The sequence below is a fragment of the Macaca fascicularis genome, chromosome 3 (genome assembly GCF_037993035.2).
Source record: "Macaca fascicularis isolate 582-1 chromosome 3, T2T-MFA8v1.1".
NCBI lineage: Eukaryota > Metazoa > Chordata > Mammalia > Primates > Cercopithecidae > Macaca > Macaca fascicularis.
This window is the reverse complement of record NC_088377.1, coordinates 45,497,792-45,509,883: the sequence shown is the minus strand read 5'-3', so window position 1 is coordinate 45,509,883 and position 12,092 is coordinate 45,497,792.

The window sequence follows — 12,092 nt, the reverse complement described above, 5'->3', positions numbered from 1 at the left end:
TGGAAAAAGTGAGCGGGGCACTTTTTTTTTTTTCTAATAGGGTCTCAGTTTGTCATCCAGGCTGGAGTATAGTGGCGCGATCTCAGCTCACTGCAGCCTCAACCTACGGGACTCAAGCGATCCCCCTGCCTCAGCCTCCCAAGTAGCTAGGATTACAGGCACTCGCCACCAAGGCCAGTTTTATTTTTTGTAGAGGTGGAGTCTCACTATGTTGCTCAGGCTGCCCTCGAACTCCTGACCTCAAATGGTCTCCCACTTGGGTCTCCCAAAGTCCTCCGATTACAGGCGTGAGACACCACCGCCCAACCTGTTGTTGTTTTGGTGATATTGTTTTTAATTTAATTTAGAGACAGGATCTCGCTTTGGCACCCAGGTTGGAATGCAGTGGTGCCATCATAGCTCACTGCAGCCTCCCACTCCTGGGCTCAAGCGATCTTCCCACCTCAGCCCGAGGAGTAGCTGAGACCACAGGCATGCACCACCATGCCCAGATAGTTATAAAATATATATATATATATAATACAAATAAAATAGAGACAGGGTCTCACTTTGTTGCCCAGGCTGGTCTCGAACTCTTGGCATCAAGGGATCCTCCTGCCTCTGTTACTGGATGGAAGGTCTTGACCATGGATTGTCCAGGTTCTTGGCGTGTTGAACAAAGAATTGAACGAAATGCACAAATAAAGTAACAAAAAAACAAGGCAACGAAAGACAAAAAACAAACCCGAGTAAGGAGGAGACAGATTTATTAAAGCGAAAGTACAATTTACGGAGCAGGAGCAAGATAGAGCAAACGGCTCAATAGCCCTCATTAGGATTTTTATTAAGCTAGAAGAATTAGGTAACGTCCCTAGGTGCCCGTTAGAGGCCTCCAATTGGTTACACCCTCTGAAGGATTGGCCTGTGACCAATCAGAGGTTGCAGTGGAGACTTGTGGCACACACCCCCCGCCTCCCCCGTCAATCAGAGTCTGACACCCCACCCCACTCTGATTGACTGACTGAATCAGCGTCTGATTGACGGAATGAGCACGTGGCCTCTACGCTGCCTAATCCTGCCTAGAACTGGCTGCACCTGCTGTTCTTTTGTTTATGCCTTAACCCTTGGTTAAGGTTAACCTTACCCACATTCCCTATTCTGCCTCACCTGGCCTCCCAAAGTGCTGGGATTACAGATGTGAGCCACCCACACTTGGCCCATTGAGTTTTTAGTTTATTTAAAAAGTATTTTATTCTGAGACAGCACTTTGCTCTGTTGCCCAGGCTGGAGTGCAGTGGCCAGATCGTACCTCACTGCAGCCTGGAACTCCTGGGCTCAACAGATCCTCCCACCTCAGTCGCCTGAATAGCTGGGACCACAGGTGCGTGCCACCATGGCTGGCTAATTTTTTAATTTTTCATAGAGCTGGGGTCTCACTATGTTAACCCAGGTTGGTCTCCTGGGCTCAAGTGATCCACTGGCCTTGGGCTCTCCAAGTGCTGGGATTATAGGCATAAGCTCCTGTGCCCACATGGCATAGTTTTTTTGTAGAAGGAAATGTAAAGACACAAAGGAAGTCTCATTTAGAAAGAAACAAGGCTGGGCACGGTGGCTCATGCCTGTAATCCCAGCGCTTTGGGAGGCCAAAGTGGGTGAATCACTTGAGGCCAGGAGTTCGAGACCAGCCCTGTCTCTACTAAAATACAAAAAATTACCAGGCATGGTGGCACATGCCTGTGGTTCCAGCTACTTGGGAGGCTTGAGGCAGGAGAATTACTTGAACCCAGCAGGTGGAGGTTACGGTGAGCCAAGATTGCACCACTACACTCCAGCCTGGGCAACAGAGCAAGACACTGTCTCAAAAAAAAAAAAAAAAAAAAAAAAGAAACACATTTAGGGGCAGATGTGCATTCCATCTGGCCCATTAACATCATCTACAGAGTCCCTGTTTGAGAGGCCTCAAGTGACCATTGGATCACCTACATTTACAAAGTCTGCCCCTTCCCCCCATTTCTTCAGCGCAGGTCTGGAGGCAGATGGGGCACTGTGTGTGCCACGGGAGCAGGATCAGAGGTGGCAGACTCCCCAGAGTGCCTGTTCCTGGACGTTGTCGCCTGGGATTCCCTTGCCTTTGAGTCATGTGGGTTGTGGCATAGTTGGGACGGCTTGTTACGGTTATTTGGATTTGAGCCTTAGCAGCATATGGTTTGGCCAAACTCAAGAAGACTTTGGTTTAGGTTGCCTCATCTGTCACATATTAAGTTTGGAAGCAGAACCACTTCCCTTATCCAACCTGGCAGAATAGACCACATTTAGGGAAGTGATGAGTTGGAGTTTGGACTTGAGACAGATCTGGGTGCATATCCACTTCTGCCGTTCACCGACTGCACCAATCTCCTCGCACCAAAGAAGAGGTAGAGACTCTCTCGTCTCTATCTCTTATTTGGAAAATGGCTCATAGTAAATTCCTCCCAAGTGGGAATTTCACTTGAAGAATTAAGTGGGACTGTGAGTGTGCATCAGCTGCCAGCACATCATCATGATTTCATAAACGATTGCTACTGCTCCTTGCCATTGATTCTTCCAATTCGCTTGCTCTAGTGCTTGAAATTATCCCATTAGACATCCATGTTTTGGCTAGGTGTGGTGGCTCATGCCTGTAATCCCAGCACTTTGGGAGGCCGAGGCTGGCAGATCACTTGAGGTCAGGAGTTTGAGGCCCACCATGGTGAAACACTGTCTCTACTAAATAAATAAATAAATAAATAAATAAATAAATAAATAAATAAAATAGCCGTGCGTGGTGGCAAGCACCTCTAGTCCCAGCTGCTCAGGAGGCTGAGGCAGGATAATTGCTTGAACCCGGGAGGCGCAGGTCGCAGTGAGCTGAGGTTGCACCACTGTGCTCCAGCCTGGGTGACAGAGTGAGACTCTGCCTCAAAAAAAAAAATAAAAATAAAAATAAATAAATACAAATAAATAAAGTACAAGGTGCTAAAGAAGTGAGATTCATATTTTATAGTAAGAGTCACAGTTTCTCCCAGGATACCTCTGTGTCCTTGTACATGTTTGCCTCTCCCTTCCTCCCACACACAATTCATTGCATGAGGCATCGAAAGATGGAGATGACAAAAAAACAAAATGAAACATCCAGAGATCAAAGAAAAGAACATGCTTTTCCGGTTTCCAAGTTAAGGATGCAAGAACGCTTAGACATCAACGCATCCGCCTCTCCTGACACAGTCCTGGGGTGTGCACGGGTACGAGGCAGGGGTGGTAGTTATGACAGACACCCACGCAGGTTTGGAGGTCTCAGAGGAGAGGGTCCGTGTGTCCTTCTCCCTTGGGAAACTGGGGGAGGTGGTGAGCTTCGCAGAGTTCCCCTCGGGGTCAAGCATGGTGCAGTAACAGTCGAGTAACCATGGAACAGGAGTACCTGGGCGAGAAATCCTTATTGGTTCAGGAAGAAGCTGAATAATTCACTTGTGCACAGAAGGAATTCAGAGAAAGCCAGTGCTGAGAAGCCTCAAGGTCAGGACCAGGAGGAGGTAGCAGTGGCCCCTCAAGACCACAAGAGTAGAGAGGATTGAGGGTGACTCTGTTCACGGTTCGGACTGAGAATACTGCAGTCCCATCTGGGGCCTCGACTCTCTCCCCTAGTCTATGGTAAGAAGGGAGAAGAAGTTGCTTAATTACCTGACATAATTAAGATTCTGACACCCAGCACAATGGGAATTGAAATCAAGTTCAGTTACAGAAATAGAAGTTAGATGTTTTGCACAAAGAATTTGCGAACTCGAAGTTACAATGGAATGAGCTGTGAGAAAGACACATTTTGGTGTTGGAAAGGAAGCTCAATTCCAAGTAGAAAGTCACAGTTCCGGCCGGGCACGGTGGCTCACGTCTGTAATCCTAGCACTTTAGGAGGCCGAGCCGGGTAGATCACTTGAGGTCAGGAGATTGAGACCAGCCTGGCCAACATGGTGAAACACCATCTCTACTAAAAAAAAAAAAAAAAAAAATACAAAAATTAGCCGAGTATGGTGGCAAGCGCCTGTAATCCCAGCTTCTTGGGAGGCAGAGGCACGAGAATCACTTGAACCTGGGAGTCGGAATTTGCAGTGAGCCGAGATTGTGCCACTGCACTCCAGCCTGGGCTACAAAGTGAGACTCTGTCTACAAAAAAAAAAAAAGAAAGTCGCAGTTCCAGGCTAGGTGGTTCTGGACATAGGTTGTCACATATGTCTGTCTCCTCCCTATCAAGGGGGGGTGTGTGTGTGTGTGTATATATATACACACACATATATACACACACACACATATATACACACATATACATATACATGATATACACACACACGTATATATACACACATATATATATATAGGTTTGAGACAGGGTCTTGCTTTGTTGCCCAGGTTATAGTGCAGTGGTATGATCATAGCTCACTGCAGCCTCTAACTCTTGGGCTCAAGCGATCCTCTTGCCTCTGCCTCCTATATAGCTAGGACTACAGGTGTGGGCTGCCATGCCCTCCTTACTGTCAAGGGAAGTGAACTTCTTGAGGCCAGGACTCTGTTGGAGTCATCTTCTGGTTCCCGTTGTCTAACACAGTGCCTGTGTCACAGGACAGAGTAAATGTGTGTTGAATGAATGAATGGAGGAGGCAGGGAATGGGGAGGAGGGGGCAACAGACGTCAGAGATGGGCTTTCATCCTTCAGAGCTCAGCTACTGCATATCCTATGAATGGAGCTCAGTCCACAGGCTGATCTGACATTCAAGTGAGTTCTCTGCTCTGCTCAGCATTGAGCTCTAAGAAGCAGCTGCGGGGTAAAGGTTTGGGTGCAATGTACAGCTCTGAGACAAAGGGCCTCTTCATCCTATTCTGTTGGCAGAAATATCAGACCAGTGAGTTGAGTGACCAATCTTTTCTCTGTTGATTTAGAGCCCAGAGACACTGTGTCAGTCAGAGGTGACCTCTACTGTGAGGGTACATCTTTCTCCTGCAGTTAAAATTGTCCTTGACTTCCATCTCCTCCTGAGATCACTTGTGAAGGAGCTTCAAAAAATCTGTTTTGTTTTGTTTTGTTTTGTTTTGTTTTTTTGAGACAGGTTCTCATTCTGTCGCCCAGGCTGGAGTGCAGTGGCATGATCTCGGCTCACTGCAACCTCTGCCTCCCAGGCTCAAGTGATCCTCCTGCCTCAGCCTCCTGAGGAGCTGAGACCACAGGTGTGCGTCACCATGCCCACATTCTTTGCATTTTTGGTAGAGATAGGGTTTCTCCATGTTGGCCAGGCTGGTCTCAAACTCCTGGGCTCAAGTGATGCTCCTTCCTGTGCCTCCCAAAGTGCTGGGATTACAGGTGTGAGCCACCACGCCCAGCCTTGTGACTTTTTTTTTTTTTTTTTTTGAGACAGGGTCTCACTCTGTGGCCAGGCTGGAGTGCGCAGTGGCGCAATCTTGGTTCACTGCAACCTCTGCCTCCCAGGTTCAAGCGATTCCCCTGCCTCAGCCTCCCAACTAGCTGGGACTACAGGGGCGCACCACTCCGCCCAGCTAATTTTTGTATTTTTAGTAGAGACAGGGTTTCATCATGTTGGCTGGGATGGTCTCAATCTCTTGACTTCATGATCCACCTGCCTCGGCCTCCCAATTGTGACCCTTTTTATTCAAAAATTTCAAATGGGCACAATTTCTATCAGTCATGGTTCAATTGGAGAAGCAGAACCACTAGAAAATATATATTTATATATGTATATTATATATAAGAATGTAATTTTAGATGTTAATGTCAGATATTGTGCAATTATGTAATCCTGTAATACATGTCAAGAATTACAGGTCTTGGCTGGGCATGGTGGCTCATTCCTGTAATCCCGGCACTTTGGGAGGTCGAGGTGGGTGGATCACCTGATGTCAGGAGTTCGAGACCAGCCTGGCCAGATGAATGGCCACCAGCACTGGCCTCCCAAGAGTAAAGTACTATGGCTACTGCTTCGTGCCACCCTTCAAGTCCCAGGCCAACTGTCTCATGGCCCACCCTAATTATATATCTAAAACCTAAGCAAGTTGACATATGAAAAAGCCATCACACAAGTAATACCACAATTTGATAAAGTAAGGTGGCAGGTGCACAGGTATTATGTTGCTCAATATTCTCCTTATGTTTGAAATACTTTATGATTTAAAAATAATTTAAGAGCCAGGTGCAGTGACTCACACCGGTAATCTTAGAACTTTGGGAGGCTGAGGCAGGCAAATCGCTTGGGCTCGGGAGTTGGAAACCAGCCTGGGCAACATAGTGAGACCTCATCTCTACAAAAAAAGAAAGAAAGAAAGGAAGAAAGAAATGAAAAAAACTTAGCTGGGCATGGTGGCATGCACTTGTAGTCCAAGCTACTCGGGAGGCTGAGGTGGGAGGATCACCTGAGCCTGGGGAGGTTGAGGCTGCAGTGAGCTATGATCGCTCCCCTGTAGGCCAGCCTGGGCAACAGAGTAAGAGCCTGTCTCAAAAACATGATAACTTAAGGTGAATAGGTTTACATTCATTGTAGAACCCCTAGGAAAACAATGTCAAAATCTATCCCCCCGCCACCAAAAAAAAGTTGACTTTTTGAAACCCGTGAAAACATATGCAAATGAAGAGTCTTTCCAGTGAATAAATTAACAGGCCAGGTGGAAACCATCCTAGTGATTCTAATTTCATCTGTCTTCTTAGTGTCTGCAAAGTAACCCCATACCTTAGCATGAGCAGAAGATATAAGATAGGTTTTTGCTTGCAATTGGATTCCTGAGTGCTCATCATTACTAAGTACTACTACTTAGTAAATAACTACTTACAAAATACTAAAGCATTTACTGAGTATCAGTGCTTAGCAAATGACTACCTGCAAAATACTAAAACATTTACTGAATAGCAGTACTTAGCAAATAACTACTTACAAAATACGGAAGTGTTTACTGTGTAGCAGTACTTAGCAAATGACTACTTACAAAATGCTAACATATTTACTGAGTATCAGTACTTAGCAAATGACTACCTGCAAAACACTAAAACATTTACTGAATAGCCGTACTTAGCAAATGACTATTTACAAAATACAGAAGTATTTACTGTGTAGCGGTACTTAGCAAATGACTACTTACAAAATGCTAACATATTTACTGAGTAGCAGTACTTAGCAAATAACTATTACAAAATGCTAATTAATTACAGATTTGTGCAATTATGTAGTAGTGCTAAATATTAAAATACTTAGTATTTATAAAATACTAAAGTATTTACAGGCCGGGTGTGGTGGCTCACGCCTGTAATCCCAGCACTTTGGGAGGCCAAGGTGGGTGGATCACCTGAGGTCAGGGGTTCAGGACCAGTCTGGCCAACATGGTGAAACCCGTCTCTACTAAAAATACAAAGATTACCCGGATGTGGTGGCAGGCGCCTGTAATCCCAGCTACTTGGGAGGCTGAGGCAGGACAATTGCCAACCCAGCAGGCGGAGGTTGCAGTGAGCCGAAATCGTGCCACCGCACTCCAGCCTGGTGACAGAGTAAGACTCCATCTCAAATAAAAAACAGAAACAAAAACAAAAACAAAAATCATGTTCTACCAAAATATGAACTACTCTCCCAAACTATAAGCCAAAATTATAAATAAGTAAATATAGTCAAAATGAAAACCACAATTCCAGTCCTATTTTATAAAGCAATTAGGGAAAATAACAGGATGCTTATTTTTTCAGCTCTGTGACCTACATTGCATTCTAGACCTTCATTTCTTTCTTTTTTCTTTCCTTTTTTTTTTTTTTTTTTTTTTTTTTTGAGATAGGGTCTTGGTCTGTCATCCAGACTGGAGTGCAGTGGTGCGATCACAGCTCACTGCAGCCTCCACCTCCATGGGCCAAGCCATCCTCCCGAATGGCTGGGACTACAGCTGCGCCACCACACCCAGCTAACTTTTACATTTTTTGTAGAGACAGGATCTTGCTATGTTGCCCAAGCTAGTCTCAAACTCCTGGGCTTAAGTGATCCTTGAACCCTGGCCTTCCAAAGTGTTGGGATTACAAGTGTGAGGCACCACACCTGGCCATAGACTTTCATTTCAAAGTCAGCATATGCCCGGGCGCAGTGGCTCACGCCTGTAATCCCAGCGCTTTGGGAGGCCAAGGTGGGCGGATCACCTGAGATCGGGAGATGGGGACCAGCCTGACCAACACGGAGAAACCCCGTCTCTACTAAAAATACAAAATCAGGCAGGCGTGGTGGCGCATGCCTGTAATCCCAGCTACTCGGGAGGCTGAGGCAGGAGAATCGCTTGAACCCGGGAGGTGGCGGTTGCAGTGAGCTGAGATTGCACTGTTGCACTCCAGCCTGGGCAACAAGAGCGAAACTCTGTCTCAGCAACAGCAAAGTCAGCCTGCATCTGTTTGGTGCTGAGAACAAGCTCTCTTGAGGCAGACCTGTGGTCATCTGCAAATTAGGTAAAAATAGAGAAGGCAAGCACAAAGATAAAGTTGGCTGTATGTTTGTCAATCCCTTTTCTGGATTGTTATAATTTTCTCTAGAGTTTTGATTTCATTTTGGGTATGTTATATTTAACATTTTCCTTCAGTATATAAAAAGACATACAAACGAGTCAAACAATGAATAGAAATTTTGGGAACAGAACGGCGTGCCAAGCTTTCATTAATTTGCGTGTGGGACACACTCGTGGCATGACAGATTTTTTTGAAATCAGAATTTATTACTACTTTGGGCCAGGTGCGGTGGCTGATGCCTGTAATCCCAGCACTTTGGGAGGCTGAGGCGGGTGGATCACCTGAGACTGGGAGTTTGAGACCAGCCTGGCCGATATGGTAACAATACAAAAATTAGCGGGACATGGTGGCGGGCGCTTATAATCCCAGCTACTTGGGAAACTGAGGTGGGAAGATCACTTTAACCTGGGAGGCAGAGGTTGCAGTGAGCCGAGATCACGCCACTGCACTCCAGCCTGGGGGCAACAGAGCGAGACTCTGTCTCAAAAAAAAAAAAAAAAAGAATTTATTACTACTTTGGTTTAGTGATAATAATTGGGCAAACGCTACATCTCTTTTCATTTTATTTATTTTATTTTATTAATTTATTTTTGAGACAGGTTCTCGCTCTGTTACCCAGATTGGAATGTAGTGGAATGATCATGGCTCACTGTGGCCTCAACTTTCAGGCTCAAGGGATCCTCCCACCTCAGCCTCCCGAGTAGCTGGGACCACAGGGCATGCTACCACACCCAGCTAATTTTTAAGTTTTTTTTGTAGAGACAGGGTCTCCCTATGTTGTCCAGACTGGTCTTTTTAAAATTTTAAATTTAACTTTTTTCCTTCATTTTCTCTGGTTACCATGCTGCTTTTTTTTTTTTTTTTTTTTTTTTTGAGATGGAGTCTGTCTCTGTCACCCAGGCTGGAGTGGCAGTGGTGTGATCTCAGCTTGCTGCAACCACCACCTCCTGGGTTCAAGCGATTCTTCTGCCCTCCTGCCTCAGCCTCCCAAGTAGCTGGAATTACAGGTTCTTGCCACCACACCTGGCTAATTTTTGTACTTTTAGTAGAGACGTGGTTTCACCATGTTGGCCAGGCTGGTCTCTAACTCCTGGCCTCAGGTGATCCAGCCGCCTCAGCCCCCAGCACTTTGGGAGGCCGAGGCGTGAGCCAATGCACCTGGCCCATGCTGCACTTTTATAAAGGCTCCAGTCTTCTCTCACTGTTCTGTTCTCCTCCCAGCTGGCGATAACTAGTATTACCATTTTACTACATCTCCTTTTATTCTTTTCATTGTGAGATACATGTTCAATAGGAAATCTGTATGAAATTTATGTAATGACTCAACTCGGGTAACTTAAAAAAATTATTTTCAAATTATACTTCCCATCAAAGACTTGGAAATGCTATTTTTTTTTTAACAAAATGCAAACTTAGAAAAATAACAACTAAATAAAAAAGTGCTAATTAATGAATATGCTCAGATGTGCAAAGAGGCCGGCTGTGGTGGTTCATGCCTGTGATCCCTGCACTTTGGGAGGCTCAGGTGGGAGGATCACTTGAGGCTAGGACTTCCAGACCACCCCTGGCAACATAGCAAGACCTTGTCTCTACAAAAAATACAAAGATTAGCTGGGTGCAGTGGCAACCACCTGTAGTCCCAGCTACTTGAGAGGCTAAGGCAGGAGAATCACTTGAGCTCAGGAGTTGGAGGCTGCAGTGACCTATGGTTGCATCACCACACTCCAGACTGGGCAACATAGCAAGACCCCATCTCTAAAAAATTTTTTTCTAATCCCCAAAGAGTTTTACTTGTATGCACAGGTGGAGTAAATCCCCCCTCAACCCCAGCAGAGCATACTCAGAATCCAAATAACATAATTAAAATTCAGTACGAGTATAGACGAGATTATCAGGTTTCATGTAAGTGTACCACCTGGCACTTCTTGGGTGTTAGAGATAGTGCTTCATTATTGCTACTTATTGGCTGTTGAGAGAGACTCTGAAATGAGTCCCTAAGATCAGGTTGGAAGAATGAAAAAGTAGTATAATGTTATTTGAAATGGACAAAAATAATTGTCCATTTACATTGTACTTTTGAAACAGTAGAAGGGATAAAATTTGTGAGTAACCAACTATAATTCTACCTATTGAAAATCCAGCCAGGTGCAGTGGTTCACGCCTGTAATCCCAGCACTTTGGGAGGCCAAAGCACGTGGATCACTTGAGGCCAGGAGTTTGAGACCAGCCTGGCCAACATGGCAAAACCCCATGTCTACAAAAAATACAAAAATTAGCTAGGTATGGTGGCGCACGCCTGTAATCCCAGCTCTCGGGAAGCTGAGGCAAGAGAATTGCTTGAACCTGGGAGGTGGAGGTTGCATAAGCTGAGATCGCACCACTGCTCTCCAGTCTGGGCAACAGAGCGAGACTCTGAGTCAAAAAAACAAAACAAAACAAAAAGTCACTATGCTGAGAGTGATACTGTAAAAATAAATAAATAAATAGTTTGTCCCTGTCCCCCTAAAGTCATCCTGAGGCCCCCTACTAGTATGTGCCCCATACTTTGAGGAACTACATTTAACATGACCTTCCGGAAAACAGAGTTCAAAAACCACTAAGCTGGTTAGTGTGCCAGAAGCAATCCGGAAGAGCCCCGGACCTCTTGTGAGGTGGAGGGTTTAGTAAAAAGTGTGAGCTTTTACACCAGCTCTCCAGAAAATGCCTCAATTGTTCCCAGGAGTCCTCCACTTGCAGGGTTAGCCAGAGAGAAGAGCTTTCATGTGCCACCTGGAAACCAGCCTGGTGAGAATTTCCTGGCTTGAGACTGCCCAGCCCTCATGACAGCCCTTGTCATAGAACCCCGGAGGCTAGCCTCAAATGCCAAGGCGAGTCTAGGTGTACTGGGCTCAGGTGAATCGCCTTAGAGCCAGGAAACCAGTGGCTAAGAGAAGGGGGAGCTGTCAGAGGATGGGTGAGAGCAGGTGAGCCTCTCTGAGAGCTTGTTTCTCTCCCTCGCTCGCTCTTTTTTTTTTTTTTTTTTTTTTTTTGAGAGCTTGTTTCTCAAAAAAGAAGAAGATGGCCAGGTATGGTGGTCATGCCTAAGATTGGGTTGGAATCCTTTGGGAGGCCTAAGCGGGCGGATCACCTGTGATCAAGAGTTCAAGACCAGCCTGGCCAACATGGTGAAACCCTGTCTTTAAAAATACAAAATTAGCCGCACGTGGTGGCAGGCACCTGTAATCCCAGCTACTCGGGAGGATGAGGCAGGAGAATCGCTTGAACCTGGGAGGCAGAGGTTGTAGTGAGCTGAGATCATGCCACCGCACTCCAACCTGGGTGACAGAGTGAGACTGTCTCAAAAAAAAGAAGAAAAAAGACTTGAAAATAGGTCTGTGGTGGCTCACACCTGCAATCCCAGCACTTTGGGAGGCTGAAGTGGGAGGATGGCTTGAGACCAGCAGTTTCAAACCAACCTGAGCAACATAGCGAGACCTTCCCCCACCATCTCTAATAAATAAACAATAAAAAGTAAGGCCAGGTGCGGTGGCTCATGCCTGTTATCCCAACACTTTGGGAGGCTGAGGTGGGAGGA